At 44.4% G+C, this 23,699-nt stretch overlaps 1 protein-coding gene and 1 pseudogene across 1 annotated transcript in view; one reads left to right on the top strand and one right to left on the bottom strand.

Moving 5' to 3' along the window:
* Positions 1-23,699, top strand: part of LOC126101312 (uncharacterized) — a 431,784-nt gene that overhangs the window by 318,380 nt on the left and 89,705 nt on the right.
* LOC126102315 (5S ribosomal RNA) lies at positions 16,278-16,394 on the bottom strand (annotated as a pseudogene).

Below are 23,699 nucleotides of genomic sequence, written 5' to 3'. Positions count from 1 at the left end.
AAAATACTGACAAGGAGAATGACAGTATGACATCTGTTAAGACATCAGGAAATCACTCCCATGGTATTGGGGGAGCTGTACAGGGCAAAAACTGTAGGGGAAGACAGATATTGGAGTACGTCCAACTGAGGACGTAGACTGCAAGTTCTACGCTGAGTTGAAGACAGTTGTACGAGAGAGGAATTCGTAGCGATCAGCAGAAAAGAAAAGCTTATATGCAGGGAGCTCACTCCTCGCATGCGAAGGCTGCCGCAAGATCTCTATGCTGCAGGCTTTCAAGGCCGTGTCGAACGATGAGGTAATGGCTTACGTTTTCAGGGAAATAAGTTTCAGGGTAGTAAACATGGCTCTAATGCCCCTATCCCAGCTTGCGACTTAGTTATTGATTCGCATTCGTATAGCCGCGCGGGATTAGCGATCGGTCTTTGGCGCCGCAGTCATGGACTGTGGGGCTGGTCCCGGCGGAGGTTCGAGTTCTCCCTCGGGCATGGGTGTGTGTGTTTGTCCTTAGGATGATTTAGGTCAAGTAGTGTGTAAGCTTAGGGATTGATGACCTTAGCAGTTAAGTCCCATAAGATTTCACACACAATAAACAGTCTGGAACCGCGCGACTGCTACGGTCGCAGGTTCGAATCCTGCCTCGGGCATGGATGTGTGTGATGTCCTTAGGTTAGTTAGGTTTAAGTAGTTCTAAGTTCTAGGGGACTGATGACCTCAGAAGTTAAGTCCCATAGTGCTCAGAGCCATTTGAATCATTTGAACTAATCAACTATGAAAAATCAGTTGTCGCGAACAATGTGCACGAAACAGGGCATCCTGTTAAGGGAATAGAAAATGACATACAGGGTGTTCGGAAATTTCCGTTACAAACTTCTTGGATTTGTAGAGGGGAGCGAATACATAAAACTTTGAATAGGAAATCATGTTCGGAAACGTACCGTTTACGTTCTTCTGTGGTTTCATTTCTGATGTTTAACGCATTTACTTCTGCTCCAGGAATTGAATTGGGCATGACACAATACAACTGTAGTGAATTAGGCGTGACACAGTACATTTATAAGATAATAATTCAAAAGCAAACATAACGAAACATCCATTTATCCCTTAAGCGCATTTGTTTGTATTAACACTTAAACATTATGTTTTTACATTGTTCCAAGACAAAAAAGAATCCAACATATTGTACGTACAGAACAATACAGACAATACTGATGCATTGTAATAACGGCTCGATGTGGTGACCACCAACGTTCTAACAGACATTGTAACTACGAAGCATATTCTGGTACACACATTCCATCCCACCTGGTGTGTCTTCAGTTTCTAATGCAGCGGCCAGAATTCGTACCAGCAGATCTTCCTCTGTCTCTGCAGGAGTCTCCTAAGTTAAACTTTGCCTACGACTCCACAGGGAATAGTCCATATGAGTATTGCACGTCATCCTGTCTATCCTGTTGCATACCAGAGCAAGCAACTCAGACTTTTCTCTTTTCGTTAGCTGCCGTGGATGCGTTACACATGGAAGTTGGAAATGGAAATGAGCGTTTGTCGTCATTGGCCCCTTGCGGGACAGGTCCGGACGCCTTGGTGAAGCTCTTACTACATTCCATGCCACGTTGGGCGACCTGCGGGCCGGATGGGGATGAAACGATGAAGACAACACAACACCCAGTCCCTGAGACCCAGCCGGGAATCGAACCCCTTGACAGTAGGACGGCAATCCGTCACGCTGACCACTCAGCTATCGAGGCGGACCACATGCGAGTTGAAAACATCGCGGAACAGAAACGGTACATTTCCGGACAGCGGTTCCTATTCAAAATATTATGTACTCACTCACCTCTGCAAGTGCTAGAGGCATAATCCCTGTACGAAGAAAAGCGACGAAAACTCGATTCGTTAGAAGAATCGTAGATAGCAATTCATGAAAAGAAATACGACAGAAATACGACAATATCCACAACGTGAAAGTGAAAGAAAATGGAATGGGATTCCTTAAAGGCTTTTTATAATTATTTTAAATCAGATGCATAATTATAAATTTACAGTACTTCTTTGACGATAGCGGTAGCGTCTGAAGATCGTAGACGACGACACGCAAGTAGCATCATGGAAATGAAGAAAAGTAGGTGACCATCAGTGAAGCGTTATGGTTGAGCCAGTAGTTATCCTTTCAAAGTAATTCTTCGGATATGTCAGCTCACAGTAACTTCCGGACAATTGGAGAAGAGTCAACTTGACTCTTTTGGAACCCACGCTGATCAGGAGGACGTGGTCAGGTTAGGGATGTGAGGCCTACGCACAGATGTGGACGATTTTAATTTAAAACCAACAGCCACAGTCCGATGTGTTTCCATTCCGTTCTATTTACAGACGCCCGAAAATGTGGTAACAGTTTGGTGAGTTTGAGAACCTGACGATGGAAGCATTGTCTCTCGAAAAGAGGTTGTTGAGATGTGTGTAGGACTTAAAACGGTCGAATGCTACCAATTACTACTACTGGTAAAATCTTGATCATCTGTCGAGTTATTTCAACTTCCGGGAAAGTGATATAGAGGGCTTTCAGCCACTTGGCAGCTGCGGTTTCACCAACCGAAATGACCGGCCACCACCCACGGCGGTAGCCCGCTTTCTACCCCAGCTAGCTGGCTGGCTGGCTAAGTACCGCTAGACGTGGGCGGCGCTGAGGAAAACAGCCGCTTCGCTGGTCCCTCCTTTTAGAGGACTGCGTAGGAAGCCTCCCTGGCCGACTGAGGAGCAAGTGGATCAGCTTCCTGCACCTGGTACTGACTCCAGAATCGGACGCAGGCAAACGTGATATAATCTGAAAGTGTGAATTTGCACGGACCCAGTTAATACTAGACTGCAGAGGTTCGGTATTGCTTCAGAGTTATCATCCAGTCATACAAGTATAAGATTTTCGGTGTTCTGGCCGTGTCATATTTTAATTCAAACAATATCTCCTGATTGTTCCCTTCAGTCAGTACTCTCACATCGGTTAGGAATGAGATACACTACTGGCCATTAAAATTGCTGTACCAAGAAGAAATGCAGATGATAAACGGGTATTCATTGGACAAATTTAATATACTAGAACTGACATGTCATTACATTTTCACGCTATTTGGGTGCATAGATCCTGAGAAATCAGTACCCAGAACAACCACCTCTGGCCGTAATAACGGCCTTGATACGCTTGGACATTGAGTCAAACAGAGCTTGGATGGCGTGTACAGGTACAGCTGCCTATGTAGCTTCAACACGATACCACAGTTCATCAAGAGAAGTGACTGGCGTATTGTGACGAGCCAGTTGCTCTGCCACCGTTGACCAGACGTTTTCAGTTGGTGAGAGATCTGGAGAATGTGCTGGCCAAAGCAGAAGTCGAACATTTTCTGTATCAAGAAAGGCCCGTACAGGACCTGCAACATGCGATCGTGCATTATCTTGCTGAAATGTAGGGTTTCGCAGGGATTGAATTAAGGGTAGAGCCACGGGTCGTAACACATCTGAAGTGTAACGTCCACTGTTCAAAGTGCCGTTAATGCGAACAAGAGGTTACCGAGACGTGTGACCAATGGCACCCCATACCATCACGCCGGGTGATACATCAGTATGGCGATGACGAATACACGCTTCCAATGTGCGTTCACCGATTGTCACCAAACACGGATGCGACAAACATGATGCTGTAAACAGAACCTGGATTTATCCGAAAAAATGTTTTGCCATTCGAGCACCCAGGTTCGTCGTTGAGTACACCATCGCAGGCGCTCCTATCTCTGATGCAGCGTCAAGGGTACCCGCAGCCATGGTCTCCGAGCTGATAGTCCATGCTGCTGCAAACGTCGTCGAACTGTTCGTGCAGATGGTTGTTGTCTTGCAAACGTCCCCATCTGTTGACTCAGGGATCGAGACGTGGCTGCACGGTCCGTTACAGCCATGCGGATAAGATGCCTATCATCTCGACTGCTATACGATAAACCGCAATCGCGATAGGCTACAATCCGACTTTTATCAAAGTCGGAAACGTGATGGTACGCATTTCTCCTCCTTACACGAGGCATCAAACAACGTTTCCGGTTTAAGGCGCTGCAGTCATGGACTGTGCGGCTGGTCCCGGCGGAGGTTCGAGTCCTCCCTCGGGTATGGGTGTGTGTGTGTTTGTCCATCGGATAATTTAGGTTAAGTAGTGTGTAAGCTTAGGGACTGATGACCTTAGCAGTTAAGTCCCATAAGATTTCACACACACAACAACGTTTCACCAGGCAACTGCTGTTTGTGTACGAGAAATCTGTTGGAAATTTTCCTCATGTCAGCACGTTGTAGGAGTCGCCACCGGCGCCAACCTTGTGGGAATGCTCTGTAAAGCTAATCATTTGCATATCACAGCATCTTCTTCCTGTCGGTTAAATTTCGCGTCTGTAGCACGTCATCTTCGTGGTGTAGCAATTTTAATGGCCAGTAGTCTAGTTACGTAACTAAATATCGCGGCAGAATGTTAACGGATTAGTTTCCCAGATATACGAACAGCTCGAAGACTTCTTAAGAGAAAGAACCCAGTACCTTGACCTCGAGGGCGAGTGTTCATCAGAGACAAGAGTATCATCAGGGAGTCCCAAGGAAGTGTGACACAACTGCTGTCATTCTCCATACACATAAATGATCTGACGAACAGGGTGAGCAGCAATCTTTGGCTGTTTGCTGACGATACTGTGGTTACGGGAAGATGTCGTCGTTGAGTGACTGTAGGAGGATACGAGATGACTTACTAGAGGACCATCAAACCTGTTAATCATGGGTTTTCAGGAGTTGTAGCGGGACTTAGGCTGAATACGTGGCTAGCGACTTTTCATGCGACGGCCCTTAGTTTTCAATCAAATTGATACTGAAATTTTACGCGTGCCTCCTACACCTGTAATGGTAGATGCGTTTCGATAACGCGGAAGTAGTGCAATGGCTGATGTTCCTGGCTGTCCCGCTGGTGGTGTAGATTCAGGTCCTACCTATGTCCATTTTTTTCGTTTCATCGTACAGAATATTATTAGTAGTATATGTCATGGAAAATTATCGAGAATAGTCATTTTGCCATTGTAAATTCGTAAATAAATCAATCATTACAGCAAACTTTCTTCAAATGTATGTTCCAGTTATGGTTCCTAGTTGAAAGTCCAAATGTTTCGATAACATTCGCTTGATTCGTAAGGAGCGCAGACTGATCAGATACTTGACCATCAGATCTTTGTAGATGAAAGAAAAGCATTCATCTGGACCGTATAAATTATTTCACCGAAGTATACTCCACTTTGACAACACAATGATGTTCGTTTCTACAGACAGGTTAAAATTTTCGTGCTCCCAACTTGCTAAAGACTAGTAGATAAATCGCTCCGAGTGAAGACTCCATAAAAATACATTATTTAATTCTCCTTCAGTTAAGGGCACCTGTCATAACGGGAATGATCAAATAAGCGTGGTTCGCATCCAGACTGGCCGAAGAAAGTACAGTCTATTTGAACTCAAACAGACGGTTTCTTCCGGTACCGCTTCTAAAAAAATCCCTGTGCCTGCAAGGCAGTAACTTTCACTAAACGTGTCTGCTGCTCTACGAATTTGTGTTCTGGTTACTTCTACGACAATTAACATCCGCAATTCTGTTCTAGCACAGCAAGTGATAGCGAGTAAGACGAATATATAATTTATACTGTAATGATTGTGAAAGTCATACGGCGAAAACAACTACTTGTCAATAGCTTTGTATGACATGTACTATTTAATAGTATTCTGTACGATGAAACTGAAAGAGGAAGAAAGTATAGGAACAGGATTTAAGCCTGTAGCGCAAGCGTGACTGCCAGGAACATTACCCATTCCGATACTTCCGCGTTGTCGAAACAGGGCTAACATTACAAGGTAAGAAGCTACACATAAAACTTCAACATTTATTTTCTCAGAAACATGGGAACCGCTAACGAAGCACTGCGGACAGCACTCTCCGCAACATGCCGGAGAAACATCAAAATCCGTGGCTAACACGTCTGGTAGTGGCCTTGTTAGATGAAATTTCTACTTCGTGCGATGGATGGCAGATTGCTCTAACTGTAAAAAAAAATGTAATTTGATGCAGATGGGTAGGAAAAACAGTCCAGTAATGTTCGAGTACAGCATCATAAGTATGCTGTTTCACACAGTCACGTCGATTAAATACGAAGCTATAACGTTGGAAAACGATATGAAATGGAACGAGCATGTAAGAGTGGTAATAGGGAGACGGAATGGTCGACTTCGGTTTATTGAATGACCTCGATGTTGACGGGACGTTAAACCCAGTCTTCCTTCATTCCTTTCTTTTTGGTTTATTGAGAGAATTTTGGGAAAATGTGTTTAACCTGTAAAGGAAACCGCATATAGGATGCTAATGTGACCTGTTCTTGAATACTGCTAGAGTAGTTAGAATCCTCACCAGGTCGGATTAAAGGAAGACATCCCAGCAGTTTAACAGTCGAGTTGCTAGAATTTTTACTGATAGGTTCGTGCAACACACAAATATTACGGAGATGTTTGTGGAACTCAAATGGGAATCACTGGAGGGAATGCGAAGTTCTTTTCGAGGAACACTTATGAAAATTTAGAGCATTTGAAGCTAATAGGGGAACTATGACGCTACCGTCAGCGTAGGGACCATGAAGATGAGAAGAGAGAAGTTAGGGATCGTGTAGAGGCATATAGACAGTCGTTTTCCCCCGCTCTGTTTGCGAGGGAACAGGAAAGGGAATGACTAGCAGTGGTCTAAGGTATCCTCTGACCTCAACATCATATAGTGGCTTTCGGAATATGTATGTAAATGTAGAATTTTAACGTCCATTTCCATCTACCGTTTATTAAGCATCCGACTGACACATCTCATAATATCTGTAATGAGATTTTTTGACCGATTGTCGTATTGCTAGTCAAGCCCAAATTACACGATTGTCATTTCAGCTGTTATACCACCGCCACTGTAGAAAAATGGATCGGTTTAATTCATTTTCGAGATGTAGTATCAATGTGGACTGAAATGTACTATTCCTTACTAGGAATTAAGTCTTTAGTCTGAGATCAAAAGATTTTTTATAGGAAAGAGGTGTAAACTGAGCTATAGGAATTTGTGGTTGGAAGAATGGCATCGAAGATTTTGAAATCGTGCGACAAGTAGTGTGAAGCTGGAGAACTGCAGTCTGCGTGGAAGATAGCTCTTTTTATTTTACTCTAATTAGAAAGTCCCTAACGTGCGCGTGATTAGATTAAACGACGTTAGTTTCGATCAAGCCTCAGATTCAGATTTCACCGTTCGTAATTAATTTGCTTCGCTTACTGGATGTTACAAAGTCTACTACTGGAGGAGTTCACGTAGCTCTGCAGTCTGCGAAGCCAATCTGTGTGAGAAAACGCAATTTTCTGCACGAAAAACTAGTCGTTTTATTTCCACAGTGAAAAATTAATGATTCGATAATGCCGGTGTCCAGCAATTACCAAAAGAGAAAGTCAGGCCCCGATGGTAGTTGCGAAAAGGAAATAGCCAGGACCCCATGAGTTCCTTGCAGTACTTGCAGATAGGTCTGTTGATATTTTTAAAAATAAAAATATATCCGATAAATCGATATTTAAAAATTTATTAATATCGTCTCGCGTTAAATTGGAGAAAATTATCGATATATCGAAGAAAAAATATCGATAAACTGGCCTATGAAAATACACTCCTGGAAATGGAAAAAAGAACACATTGACACCGGTGTGTCAGACGCACCATACTTGCTCCGGACACTGCGAGAGGGCTGTACAAGCAATGATCACACGCACGGCACAGCGGACACACCAGGAAACGCGGTGTTGGCCGTCGAATGGCGCTAGCTGCGCAGCATTTGTGCACCGCCGCCGTCAGTGTCAGCCAGTTTGCCGTGGCATACGGAGCTCCATCGCAATCTTCAACACTGGTAGCATGCCGCGACAGCGTGGACGTGAACCGTATGTGCAGTTGACGGACTTTGAGCGAGGGCGTATAGGGGGCATGCGGGAGGCCGGGTGGACGTACCGCCGAATTGCTCAACACGTGGGGCGTGAGGTCTCCACAGTACATCGATGTTGTCGCCGGTGGTCGGCGGAAGGTGCACGTGCCCGTCGACCTGGGACCGGACCGCAGCGACGCACGGATGCACGCCAAGACCGTAGGATCCTACGCAGTGCCGTAGGGGACCGCACCGCCACTTCCCAGCAAATTAAGGACACTGTTGCTCCTGGGGTATCGGCGAGGACCATTCGCAACCGTCTCCATGAAGCTGGGCTACGGTCCCGCACACCGTTAGGCCGTCTTCCGCTCACGCCCCAACATCGTGCAGCCCGCCTCCAGTGGTGTCGCGACAGGCGTGAATGGAGGGACGAATGGAGACGTGTCGTCTTCAGCGATGAGAGTCGCTTCTGCCTTGGTGCCAATGATGGTCGTATGCGTGTTTGGCGCCGTGCAGGTGAGCGCCACAATCAGGACTGCATACGACCGAGGCACACAGGGCCAACATCCGGCATCATGGTGTGGGGAGCGATCTCCTACACTGGCCGTACACCACTGGTGATCGTCGAGGGGACACTGAATAGTGCACGGTACATCCAAACCGTCATCGAACCCATCGTTCTACCATTCCTAGACCGGCAAGGGAACTTGCTGTTCCAACAGGACAATGCACGTCCGCATGTATCCCGTGCCACCCAACGTGCTCTAGAAGGTGTAAGTCAACTACCCTGGCCAGCAAGATCTCCGGATCTGTCCCCCATTGAGCATGTTTGGGACTGGATGATGCGTCGTCTCACGCGGTCTGCACGTCCAGCACGAACGCTGGTCCAACTGAGGCGCCAGGTGGAAATGGCATGGCAAGCCGTTCCACAGGACTACATCCAACATCTCTACGATCGTCTCCATGGGAGAATAGCAGCCTGCATTGCTGCGAAAGGTGGATATACACTGTACTAGTGCCGACATTGTGCATGCTCTGTTGCCTGTGTCTATGTGCCTGTGGTTCTGTCAGTGTGATGATGTGATGTATCTGGCCCCAGGAATGTGTCAATAAAGTTTCCCCTTCCTGGGACAATGAATTCACGGTGTTCTTATTTCAATTTCCAGGAGTGTATCAGCTGCACATTTTAAACATACTGCCGGTTTTAGGGCTGTATATTTTAATATTGATTTATTATTAGGTATTCTGTACATTACCAAACTAGCAACCTGCCTATCTCCCTTAAAGACAGAATTGAAAGGAAAACGATGCACGTTCATGCTTGGCGATAACCACTTGGCTAACAATGATTACTGCAAGTCAGTGGCACGATAAATGGTGTCCGATTGGTCAGTCGTTCGGTTTCGTCACATATGGCATTCCTCGGGAACACTTGATGTCTGCTTTGCTATCTTTTCATTTCTGCCAACACCAGCGACCAAGCAGTTGTAGTATCATAATTACGTAGTGAAGTTAAACTCTGCAGATTTTGTTGGAAGCGACTAGTGCCGATTACGTCGGCATTTCCCCTCGCACGTCACCGCCCACCGGAAATGCCAGTCTTGTCATTTAGATTTTTCTTCATCATTTCCAGAAGCTGTTTTTGATGGATTCTGGTGTGAAGAAATAGCACATTAGTTGCGTAAAAAATTGTTTTTTAAAGTAGCTGGTGTGGTATATCTCCACAACGGAAATCTTGTTACTCCATTCAAAAGATACCCCTCAGTGCAATCGGACTTCTTTGTGGCGCCTATGCATGCTTCACATAGTCAAAGAGAAAGACTGGACGTGATGAAACCTGAAAAAGTAGCAAGATACCTTCACACAGTGAAAGTAAAATTATGTTCCACTACAATTTCAAGTATTTAACGAAAATTGAGAAAAAAGTAAAATAAAAATATCGGTACCCGATACTGCCATTTTCATATCGATACAGCTGGTGGAAAATATAGCAAACATATATCAATATTTTTTGTAAAAAATATCGATATATAAATGTGTTATCAACTGCCCTAGTTGCAGATAGCTTGTTATATCTCTACAGTAATATTCTCTATAATCTTAAGTAAATATTATCTAACACAATGTATGCAGTTGACAATGGAACAGTGAAAAATTCTTTAAATTCTGTGAAATATTGTGAATGAATGAAAATTATGTCCTAGAAATTTTATCACAGTGTAAGAGCGTTGTGTAGTGGAATACTCGAACTGCCGCTAGGAGTATTTACTGATTGAAAAGTTACACATTTACGTTTAGTACGAACCTAAATGAAACACTAAACACAACAGAAACGTAATTATAGATTTGATATTGGTACCACAGAGGAACACGAGAAAGTTGTTTTCTTCTATGTATCGGACTTTAACAGAACACCTCAACAAAATGCTCAATATGGATTCCGATTGTAACACGGCAAACATCAATAAGTGCGTGCTTTTCATTAAAATAGCGAAAAAAGAATTTTCCAGGAAACCCGCTTTGTAAAGTCTGTTCATTGGGTTGCCTGTCTGCAGGCGCGAACTACTTCGATGAGACTTCAAGGAGTGTATGATTCGTCCACAGGTTCTGTCACGCCTGTGACCGTGTGCAACTACGCCGGCGCGTGTATTACGAATCGAAATTCGGAGAGGTTCTCTATCCGGTAATTCGTGTCATTTTTCTGTATGCTTTGTAGGTCTCGCGCAAAGATCGTGTCAGATCCCGTAGATACTCATGGCTAATCCTGCACTAAACGCATCCTTAGTGGATTTTATACTTACTCATCTGTGCTTCCAAGATTAGAACTTGTTTCGCTGTAGGCGCTCTTGCAATAAACTTACGAAAAATTGTCAGATACTTACGTCGAGATATTTTGGCTTTGTAGCTTTCACACTTTGTTTCTAATCGGCTGCAAGATGTAAGACACTTCAGTGCTACTCTGCCTAGAACTTTTGTTGTAACACTTCATGATATAAAACGAATATTTACTAGTACGTACACGCTGCGGAAAATGGCCGCACTAACAAACATGTCACACAACATTTATTTTATTTCTATTATATAGATAAGAAGTGGAAATGGTTCACATGTGCAATGTAGTTTAGGCGAGGAGCGGGGGGTGCTGAAAAGTAATGCCGCCGAATTTATGTAGAAAATCTTAAAAGCTTTTTAAATTAAACAAACGTTATTAACTGTCTCCATCTTTATTCTTCCTGCCGCTAGAGGGCGCAGAATTTTAGTGTGTAACATGGCGATGTGTAACGTAACTATGACGGTGCGTGAGAAACAGTGTGCTGTTATCGAGTTTTGAATTCGAAGAGTTCACGCCCGCATTTAGCACCCTCTAATTCAGAAAGACGGTGCCAAACGAAACACAATCGCTGCAACAAGATTTTACAGAGACGGAATCAACAAACTGGTCTCTCGTTGGGAGAAATGTGTTCATTGCCATGGTGACTCTGTTGAGCAGTAAAGATGTAGACATGAAGAATAATGATATAGAACATTAATAACGATTGGCTTGGTTAAAAAGCTTTAACAGTTTTGACATTAAAAAATCCGGAAGCATTACTTTTCAGAATGCACTGTAGAACAGGTTTCCATAGCTCGTCTAATAGCTGAAAAGACGAAAAGAAGGAACATTAAGATGTTAACTTCCGCCCACGACTAGATCATCGGAGACGTTGCACAAGATTGGATTAGTGAAGGATGGGGAAGGAAATCAGATTGTTTTTTCGGATGAAATATTCTGGAATTTATCCTGAGCAATTTGGGGAAACAACGGAAAATCTAACTCTGAATGGTTCGGTAGGGAATTAAACCATCGCCCTTCCAAGCGCGAGACCTGTGTCGTAACTTCTGCACGATCTTTCTCGGTAGGTCTACAAAGGGCAGACGTTATTATGGCATCCATAAATACATGTGTTATCCGGAAGCATCTGCTCATGGGTCTCCAAATCCGCAATTTCCAGCTCGCTTCCGAGCAGCAGTCCTGTAAGGTTCGAGTAGCTCCATATTATGTTCCTTCGATGGGACTGACTAGAGTTGCGCTCCACCAATACGACGCTTCATTTATTTTGGTACACTACATGAATGACGAAGTAAATTTTAGAATTATCGGACATATTGATAGAATTTGCAAGGAAAGAAACATAAATGAATGTATAACAAGAAAATCTGGGAACCGACGATTTCTCTTTGTTTGTTTGCTTGTTCGTTTGTCCATATTTAGAACAGCACGTCATTCAGTATTAGTCCATTATGTATTTTACATTCTCATAAAACATAAGTTGCATTTCATAATTAATAAAAATTAGTTGATCATATAACTTCTGCGCTTTTATGTAACCAAAGCAATTATTTTTGATGCAAGTACAGCTTACATGCACAAATATTAAAAATATGAGTAATTATTGTTATTATGTACTCAATATAACGTTCTTCATCATGATCAAAGGTAAGAGTTTCCTGTTATTAATGATAAATGCGAAAGTTGTTTATAAACAATAGATACATCTTTTATAAAAGCTCTGGAAAGTATTTATGAGAAATTTGTTGTATTTTTGTTTTGCGGCATTTTTTCCTTATTTTTACCTTTTTGCTGAGGAAAGTGCGTTTTCTAGCACCTTATGATAAATCTACATCGTTTTCTCTTATTTTTACAACATCATCCCTCTGTTTCACAATACAAATCCACAATATACAAATAAAACCTGAATTAAACATTGACAGTTTCAGTTCTGTTATAAATACTGTCTGTTCTCAAATAAAAGACAGGAGGATAACTATTTAGAACAAAAATGTTCTGTATGTTACCTGGACCTTTATATATTATCCCTGAGTTTCTAGACAGTCCACTGCTTCTGGGTTTTAGAGGAATGTACACTGATTCTTTCTTTCTTTCACTGGTGCCATGTCTTGCGCTGTCGCAGGGTCGGCATTTTTAGAAACGGATTTTGCAAGGATAGTGGAAAGGGGTGGCCGGATGCCCTTCCCGCCGCCAACCCGTACCCCCGGGGATGAAATTAGTGTACCACTGCTGTCTCCGTCGAGTGTAATTAATGGAAAAGTGGGAGTATTTTCAGATGTCTCTGAGTCGTGTAACTGAGGCAGAACGTGAACGTGGAGACCAGCCCGGTATTCACCTAGCAGGATGTGGAAAACCGCCTAAAAACCACATCCAGGCTGGCCGGCACACCGACCGACGACGGTAATCTACCGGGCGCGTTCGATCTGGGGCTGGTGCGCCTACCCGAGTCCAGGAAGCAGCGCAGTAGCGCTCTCGGCTAGCCTGGCGGGTGGAATGTACACTGATCGTGTATGTAAAAAAAAATACGCCCGTTATGGGAAAAACGCCCTATAACTATGCAACACACCTAATGTACAGGTAATGCGGATACGACCTTAACTGACGAAAGCTACTTGTAAAACTACCGTAGTCTACGCTTACTTACGGTAGTATACGGTAGCCTACGGTAGTTTTACAGCTCTGGGCTTCCTCGCTCTCGGTGTCCATCGCCCGCCGATCCTGGCGCAGCTGGTGCCGTCAGAGCGGCCGTGTAAACGCCGGGTGCTTTCACCCCCGGACAGACGCATCTCACACTTTCTCGCTGCCCAACGCCACGCCACGAGCTCACGTGCGCTGCCAGAGGCGAGCGACTGTGGTCGAGTCGACTCCTCGCTCCTCAGCCCACAGCTGCAGGTGGAGAGAGTCCTACCTCCCGGCCCACACCACGTGAATTTCTCTTGCGGTGTAACTTCTTTGTGCGGGCCGCCTCACAACTACTCTCGCCGTCACAACACCACCTGTCACCCAACGGGCTCTTCATCCGAGAACAAGTAATCTTTTAGCCTTGCAGTGAAATAATGCACCGCTCTCACCCAAAGTATCCTTAGCACGTTGTAGCGTTCTGACATTCACGTACAACTTTCAATGTACATCTACAGGATTGTTCCGCAATCCACACTTAAGTCTTCACACAACCACTTTGAGAGATCTGGCAATGAACTAAAGGACGATGAATCGTTGGGCGAGGCGTCTGTCATCATCGCAACAACTGTGAGCAAACCTGTGTGATCTCCCACGTGCCGACGAGCTGCACACAGCTGGGACTCCTGCAGTATTTGAACGTGATGACACTCAATCGAGGTGATCGACGGATGACAATAAAACGCCTCACTGCACAACTAGATGTCTCTGATGATGTTGTTGATACACTTTTCCCCTGTCTGGGGTACTCAAAGGTGTGTCTGTGCCCGCAGGGTTCTTCGCCGCCTAACACAAGACCATGATGAGCTTCCATCTGTTTGGCCCAATGAAGTATGCACTCGGCACTTTTCATTTGTTTCGCGATCTTTTAATCGCCATTTTGTGCACGACTGTGATTTAATTGTCGTATCCGTTAGAAACTGCAATGATATTTTTCGTTTCAAATTGTACCTAGCGGATGGACGTATACGGACATGCAGACAATCTCATGAATCTATGGACCCTGCATGTCAGCAGGGAGCTGTTCAAGCTGGTGGAGGCTCTGTAATGGTGTGGGGCGTGTGCAGTTGGAGTGATATGGGACCCCTGATACGTCTAGATACGACCCTGACAGTTGACACGTACGTAAGCGTCCTGGCTGATCACCTCCATCGATTCATGTCCATTGTGCATTCCGACGCACTTGGGCAATTTCAGCAGGACAATGCAACACGGAATACGTCCATAATTGCTACAGCGTGGCTCCATGAACATTCTTCTGAATTTAAACACTTCCGCTGGCCATGAAACTCCCCAAACATGAACATTATTGAGCATATCTGGGAGGCCTTGCAACGTGCTGTTCAGAGGAGATCTCCAACCCTGGTGATCTTACAGATTTATGGGCAGCCCTTCACGATTCACGGTGCCAGTTCCCTCCAGCATTACTTCAGATATTAGTCGAGTCCATGTCACGTCGTGTTGAATCACTTCTGCGTGCTCGCGGGGGCCCTACGCGATATTAGGCAGATCTACCAGTTTCTTTGGCTCTTCAGTGTAGCTTTAGTGTTACTAAAGAAACGATTCACCAAGTTTTCATTCGGTTTCTTGCCCCTCCCGAAAGTGATACACGCCTGAATTTACGAACAGTCTACTAGCAGGAGGAGTGACTTTTCCCCAGCCTAGCTACTCCCATTTCTCCGGATCTTTGGCCGGCTGCGGGCTGTGCAGACCACGAGCTGGTCCTGACCGCCACGGCTGTTCGCGAATTAGCTCCTCCGACTGCGGAGAAAGCACCGTGCACCTCATTCGCACTTTCTCCGTCAAGCGCACACTGTCGGGGCCGGCTAACCATTGTTTCCACAGGGAAAAGACCGCTGCGGGAGGTCCAAACGACCACACTGAGATCTGCGCAGATATGGCCCATGTTCCAGCAGCTGTCTGCCGTGGCGCACTTAGCTCTTAATTAGACTAGAAGCTACCGTAGCTTTGTTAGTAGCTCATAATACCTGCAGAGAGTGCCGATAGTAACGCTTGCGACCCAGCTCGCACATTTAGTATTAAAAAATATCAAAAGAATTAAAATTTCTCTAAGTATCAAGGAAAACAGGCAGAGGAAGTGAAAGAAACTTAACGCACTTTTTGAAGTTGTGGCAAAAGATTAGTTTACTATTTAACGAAGATAATTCTTCTTTGTGGGGTAGTGTTCGGAAACCACTGTTATATTTGAACCCCACTACACTGAGGTGACATGAACATCTACATATGGCGCTAGTGTCGCGTACACAAGGTATAAAAGACCAGTGCATTGGCGGAGCTGTCATTTGTACACAGGTGATTCATATTAAACGGTTTCAGACGTGATTACGGCCGCACGACGAAAATAAACTGATTTTGAACGCGTAACGGTAGTTGGAGCTAGATGCGTGGGATATTCCATTTTGGAAATCGTTAGGTAATTCAATATTCCGAGATCCTCAGAGTCAAGAATGTGCCGGGAATACCAAACTCCAGGCATTACTTCTCACCACGGACAACGCAGTCGCCGACGGCCTTCACCTGACGACCAAGGGCTGCGACGTTTGCGTAGAGTGGTCAGTGCTAACAAACAACCAGCACTCCGTCTTCAGGCCGCAAGCGGCCCATAGGGACCATCCTACCGCCGTTGTCATCCTCAACAGTGGTTGCGGATAGGAGGAATGTGAGGTCAGCACACCGCTCTCCCGGTCGTTATGATGGTTTTCTGTGACCGGAGCCGAGTAGCTCCACAGTGGCATCATTGGGCTGAGTGCACCCCAAAAAAATGGCAACAGCTCATGGCGGCCGGATGGTCACCCATCCAAGTGCCGGCCACGCCCGACAGCGCTTAACTTCGGTGATCTGAGGGGAACCGGTGTATCCACTGCGGCAAGGCCGTTGCCAACAAAACAACACACACTGCGTGAAATAACAGCAGAAATCAGCCCAGCACATACGAATAAGATATCCGTTAGGAAGGTACGTAGAACTTTGGCGTTAATGGGCTATTGCAGCAGACGACCGACGCAAGCGCCTGTGTTAACAGCACGACATCGCCTGCAGCTTGCCTCATGTGCTCGTGACCATATCGATTGTTTATCCGTCTTATAGACGGATAAACATTGGGTTGGTCAGATGAGTTTCGAATTCAGTTGGTAAGAGCTGATAGTAAGTTTCGAGTGTGGCGCATACCCACGAAGCCATGGATCCAAGTTGTCAACGCCGGTCGTTGTGGCCGAGAGGTTCTAGGCGCTTCAGTCCGGAACCGCGCGACTGCTACGGTCGCACGTTCGAATCCTGCCTCGGGCATGGATGTGTGTGATGTCCTTAGATTAGTTACGTTTAACTAATTGTAAGTTCTAGGGGACTGATGACCTCAGATGTTAAGTCCCATAGTGCTCAGAGCCATTTTCGAACCAAGTTGCCAACAGGGCACTGTTGAAGCTGGTTGTGGCTCCTTAATAGTGTAGGCTCTGCTCACATGGAAAGGACTGAGTCCTCTGTTGCAACTGAGCCCAGCATTGACTGGAAATGGTTATGTTCGGCTACTTTGAGACCATTTGCAACCATTCATGGCTTCATGTCCTCAACCAACCATGGAATTTTATGGATGACAATGCGCCATGTCACAGAGACACAATTGTTAGCGACTGATTTGGAGAACATTCTGGACAATTTGAATGAATGATTTGGCCATCCGGATAGCCCAACGTGAATCCCATCGAACGTTTATGAGACATAATTGCGAGGTCAGTTTGTGTACAAAATCCTGCACCGGCAACAATTTCGCAGTTACGGACGGCTGTAGAGGCTGTTGAGTCCAATTAAACTTCCGTCGTCTCTAGTATGGCCCTAGAACCAAAGGTAACGATATTGCATGCATCTTCTCGATAAAGAATAGAAACGATAGAATTTGCAGACTGCATCAGTGTTATTATGCACTTTAAAAAAAGAAAAAAAAGTGGAAATCACATTATATGTAGTGACTACTTTGTTCAATTACTCGTTTCGATATATACATCATCATCAGATTAATAATGCCTTAGGTGAACACGTCATATATAGGTATGTTGTCACCTATCTTATCAAAAGACAATGCGAAACAATCACCCAAAACTTTGTTAATCTGCTGATGATGTATATATCGAAACGCGTTATTAAACAAGCCAGTCACCAAGCAACTTGTGACTTCCACGTACATTTATAGCGGCATAATAGCTTCAAATTATGTAAAAACGTGTGCATATTTCTTACGTGACTTCGTCACACCTGTTACAATAGGTCGTTGAATGGAGGTCAAGCGCACGGACCGCAACAGACAGCTGTCGTACAATTAATGTTAACTCTGGTCAAAAAATATGTGCACTGGCAGTATGTAGATTTGATTTGAATATATAAGTGAAACATAACAAAAAGCAATATTACTACCGAGTAGCTCAATATCGGGAAACAAAGTCTCCAGAAATTTATTTACTAATACATTTGCCACTACTTATCCAATACGAAGTTGTGAGATTAAACAGAAAGTTATGCTAAAGCTTTGTGCATGCCAACAAATTGGTGAATAGAAGCTTCGAAGAAAAGCCAGTGAGGTATAAGATACAGATGTTGATGATGATGTGGCTGTGGCTCCGGTTTAGTAGACAATTCTGTTGGTGGCGAGTAGGTCGAGCATTGTATCAGCAACTGAAAGTGAAGGGTGGCGGATGGAAGGATGAGGCACAATATAAGTTGTGGGCACGACTGCTGGCCATTGGGAAGTGTGGGAGTGAAGCTGGCAATTTAAACACTAATAATCTACGCTCATACTAGGAGACTGTTTGAAACTTTGGAGATTTAATGAAAAGTGAGGGCAGCGGACTTTGATTGTTTTGATAGACGTAAATAGAATCAGCGTAGCTAGTCAGTCAAGTTTGCAGTTATGAAACCGACACTTCTGGATGGTATGCTAAACAAGGACCGTTCTCTCAGTTAACTCACGGGCAAATGAAGTGTTATGTTGCTTCTAATTGTAAGGTGTTTCTACGGTGTAACGCGAAATGTATACCTTCACCGTATTTTGAACAATGTCTACATTTCAATACGATTTTATGTGACTCCATTACATCAGCATAGTGGTAAGTATTTAGGATTGGCGTACGTTCTGTGTAACAAACCGGGAATTTCTCTTAAACTGACTAAACCTGGGCGTAATTTGGAAAACGGAAATGGGAACACTTCTCTTCAGCTTAAAAATATTATTAATCAAGGGAAATAGTTTTTCAGTTTGTTATTGCTAGCCAGCCGGGGTGGCGGAGCGGTTCTGGGCGCTACAGTCTGGAACCGCGCGACTGCCTCGGGCATGGATGTGTGTGATGTCCTTAGGTTAGTTAGGTTTAAGTAGTTTTAAGTTCTAGGGGACAGATAACTTCAGAAGTTGAGTCCCATAATGCTCAGAGCCATTTGAACCACCTTTTTTTTTGTTATTCCTACCGTCTGTAGCTATACCAAAATAACGGACCTTTGAAACATCACTGCATATTTGTTTGACAGTGTCGTGAGTTAACACAGACTTCACAACTGCTGTCGATTTTGTTCCACCCAGCGTCACGTTTTTGTTGACTCTGAATCATTAAAAAGTTTGGAGCTTAGCCTAGAAGTACACTCCACTGATATCAAAGACGTATGATGTTCAACGATATGATAGCGTATTACCAATTCCGCTGCCGTTACGAATTTGCCCTATTAGAATGAATTTGAAACAAAATAACTGTCCATTTTGAAGAGCTTGGAGGGCACATGTTTGATTTATGCTTTACGATAGCTGAATGACCCTTAATATCTGTTCTTCCTCCATGTGCAGATGGAAACATAACACAAATTACACATTCTACTTCAGTCACTTCTCCCTCGTTTTATGGTGCAAATCGCTCTAAGCACTATGGGACTTAACTTCTGAGGTCATCAGTCCCCTAGAACTTAGAACTACTTAAACCTAACTAACCTAAGGACATCACACACATCTATGCCCGAGGTAGGATTAGAACCTGCGACCGCAGCGGTCGCGCGGTTCCAGACTGTAGCGCTTAGAACCGCTCGGCAACTCCAGCCGGCCCCTCGTTTTATGAAGAACCATTTTTCTGAATATTTTTCTAGGAATGAACACTTTCTATTAGGTACTCGTATTCTGAGCTAATTTGAAACAGTCACACATTTTCATAACAAATCGACCGTGATATGAATCAGACAGAGTAACTGAGAGATATGTTGGTGCAAAGCATGAACTGAACAGAGACAAGGGACATTAACTGAAACTCATCAGCGTTACCACGCAATAATATTCACTAAGGGAGTCAGTCAGCGGCAATAATCAAAAGTTACGGTATTTAGGTTAGTAGCAGGAGTTGAAAACATCGAAGCCGGCCGATGTGGCCGAGCGGTTCTAGGCGCTTCAGTCCGGAACCGCGCGACTGCTACGTTTGTAGGTTAGAATCCTGCCTCGGGCATGGATGTGCGTGATGTCCTTAGGTTGGTTAGGTTTAAGTAGTTCTAAGTTCTAGGGGACTGATGACCTCAGATGTTAAGTCCCATAGTGCTCAGAGCCATTTGAACCATTTTGAAAACTTCGATACAAGCAAGAATTTGGCAAAAAAATAGATGGTATGAGAATATTTTTCTGTAACCTGAATTCCGGGACAAAGTGCCGTTCAGAAAGTATATTTCGGGACACCGAGTTCTTTAATCTGAAACCGGAACTGTCCTGGAAAAACGGGACATCTAGCTAACCTATAGGGATTAACTGATTTATGTTTCTTTTTATTCTATCGCATTTCTAACCATTCTCTGTAACCTGAAATCCGGGACAAAGTGCCGTTCAGAAAGTATATTTCGGGACACCGAGTTCTTTAACCTGAAACCGAAACTGTTCCGGAAAAACGGGACATCTGGCTAACCTATAGGGATTAACTGATGTGTGTTTCTTTTTATGCTGTTGCATTTCTAAGCATATGTTTCAACGCTATTTTCCTAAATAAGTAGGTGACACAATTCTGCTCTGATCGTAATGTGTGTCCGAGAAGGAGTCTCACTAGGAGCTAGCCTGTTACGAGATGATCCGAACGCCAGCTGCGACGTTGGAGGTGTTCAATCAGTAGCTCCGTCAAGCCTTGTTACAAATTGGCCTCGCATCTGCGCCCGTATTTCATCACACTTCTTGCGACACCTGTTGCACGGCATACAAGCTTATTAGTGCTGGTGCTTAGTTGGGAGCTGGACTCATTTCTACAGGCCTTTTCATTTTGCCGCGCCATACTGCATTCAGTACTTGCCTTTCTTGTCCAGGTGGTAACAAAGAAAATCACAAAAAAGTAGACTATCGCTTAAGCTTACCGGTTGTTCTGAGGTTGAGAAGTTGCATAATAAATATTTGTTCTGCATGTAGAACCATTATTTCTTATGATTGAGAGCAAGCGCGATAACTGAACAGCTGTCCTGGTACTTCAGCGTAAATTGGTGAAATTGTAGTATCTATTTCTTTTGCACGTTGTTTTACATTTACAAAATGTTTTCGCACTTCATTTGTTGGGATACAAACATGGCTACCCTCGCTTAAAAGTATAGTTTCTTAGTGAGTAGACTTCCTTTCCACTTATTCTTTCTATAGTTTACACAACGCCAAAATGTTACATGTTCTTTGTTGGTATGGTCCACAACATACTGATGCCAGTTGTTAATCGCCGGCCGGAGTGGCCGAGCGGTTCTAGGCGCTACAATCTGGAACCGTGCTACCGCTACGGGCGCAGGTTCGAATCCTGCCTCGGGCATGGATGTGTGTGATGTCTTTAGGTTAGTTAGGTTTAAGTACTAAGTTCTAGGGGACTGATGACCTCAGAAGTTAAGTCCCAAAGTGCTCAGAGCCATTTGAACCATTTTGAACCAGTTGTTAATCAATAAAGGCTGCCCTTGGTGGCGTAGATGAACTCCACCTCCACAACACTAAGAACACGGATAACTATTTACCAGTCCGAGATGAACAGCAGCTCCGAACGCTGGAAGAAAGCCACGCACCAGAGCCGTTTTGGTGTGTCAATAAACTAAAGCGAGGGCGGAGTTCTTAGTGCAGGAAGCAGACTTTCCCAGTAGTATGTAGCAGTCAGCGGCTGACGGCCGATGTATCCTACTTTAGGAACAGCCTGTTCCGAACCACTACTACCTTAAGTGTGTTATGCTACGTCACTCAGTGCAAGTGTCGGAAACTCCATCCTGAGGCCGACAGATTTAACGAATAAACAGTACCATTTGCTTATACGAGATTTCAGCGACAGCTACGCTGAATGTCAGTCAACACACCTGTTGTTGTTCCGCCGGCGCAGAACGCCGGCGGCGAAGAAAGGAGCCACCACCTCCACCTCCAGCTGCAGGCGTAGCGTTTCGTCACCGGCTGGCGGCCCATTCGGTGGCGAAGCTGATTGTGTGTGAGCGGCGAAGAGAGGGGGCGCTATTATCGGAAATGGGGTCCGCGCCGTGCCGCAATACTCACCACTGCTACGCTGTACATACACGTCATGCAGTTTGTATACCTTCAGTGTGCGTTCCACCACAGCGACTCGCGGCGTTCTTTGGTATCAGACCTTCAAGCCTTGTTTCCTTCTTTCTGCGAGTTTTCTGCACCATGCGGTGTGTCTCGTATCCCAGTTTCCATCTCCTTCAACCCTGCTACTCCTCTTGTTGAGTGGTCCTGTCCTGCAGCGCACGCTTCATTCCATCGTTCCAATGTAGCCGGGGTCTTCCTCCTTCTCTGTGTCGCAGAGGTCTCCAGTGCCATATTTTAGAGGGCTATCTTTCCTCTGACATTGTTCTAAGATATCTGTATCATGTTAGCCGTTTATTTTCAATTGTGTCTACAATATGTTTTGAAACTCACGTATGTTCTTGTAGCACTTCGTTTCTTATTTTATCTCGTCTTGTCACTTCACAACTTCGTCTTCAAAAACCCTATTTCCATTGCCTTTAATTTCTTTTCACTGACCCTGGAGACTTCCCGCAGTTCAGCATCATACAGAGGAATGGTCTCAACTACAGTTTCATATATCCTCCTTTTCAAACTTTTTGATGTCGTTTTATTCCATATAATGGAGTGTAACTGCATAATTTCCACCTTTCCTATTCTGTGCTTGATTTCCTCGTTACTTCCATCTTCATCCGAAATTATTGTCCCTAAATACGCCCGGGTTCCCGTGTTCGATTCCCGGCGGGGTCAGGGATTTTCTCTGCCTCGTGATGGCTGGGTGTTGTGTGATGTCCTTAGGTTAGTTAGGTTTAAGTAGTTCTAAGTTCTAGGGGACTGATGACCTAAGATGTTAAGTCCCATAGTGCTCAGAGCCATTTGAACCATTTTGTCCCTAAATATTTATATGAACGGCTACAATTTACTATAGATCCATCATCCATAACAAACTCCCTTCCTACTCCTCCGACAACCAAGTTTCAGTCTTTGTAAAAATTTTCATGCCCCACTACTCAATTCTTCTTTGAGCTCTCTCAGCGTATAACATAAATCCTCTTCTTCCTTGGCAAAGATGGCCTGATCGTTGAAGAGATTCAGAGAGAACTAGATGTCATCGCCTTCTCTAATTCCCATTTTTGCACCTCCTTTTCCAATTTTGTAATACTTCGTTCAAAAATATTTTAAATAGGGTAGGTATCAACAGCTTCTTGTCTGAGTCCTTTGCTAACCTTAAGTTTCTGTGATGGTAACTCCCCAACTTTAACACGACAAGTTTTATCTGAATACAGCTTTCTAACGGCTCTTACATCAGATTTATGAATTTTCTGGTTTTTCATTGCTTCCTCTATCCTAGATCTTGCAACACTTTCAAAAGCCCTCTGAAAATCTATGAAACCCATGTGTGTCTCCAAGTTACCTGATAGCGTCTTGCCAGTCACCTGTCTAATGCTGCATATATTATTGATACAAGACCTTCTCGCCCGACAGTCACTCTTTTCTTCTACTTTCTCGGTTTCTCTCTCAATTTTATTTTGCAGTATATTTCCATATAGTCTCGTCCCTCGTTTTAAAAAATCTCCTTAGCAGCTTTCATGCTCACAGACACATACTTAACGCTAGGTGATCAAAAGTGGCCGGACACCTCTATGTAATGCCGAATTGACGGATGTACAATCACTAGAGGTGGACCTGCTAGTATAGAAGGAGACAAGGCGTAATGTGT

Source organism: Schistocerca cancellata, chromosome 9 (genome assembly GCF_023864275.1).
Source record: "Schistocerca cancellata isolate TAMUIC-IGC-003103 chromosome 9, iqSchCanc2.1, whole genome shotgun sequence".
In the NCBI taxonomy this organism is placed as follows: domain Eukaryota; kingdom Metazoa; phylum Arthropoda; class Insecta; order Orthoptera; family Acrididae; genus Schistocerca; species Schistocerca cancellata.
Note: the sequence above shows the minus strand (reverse complement) of the source record. Positions and strands in the feature narration are given on the sequence as shown.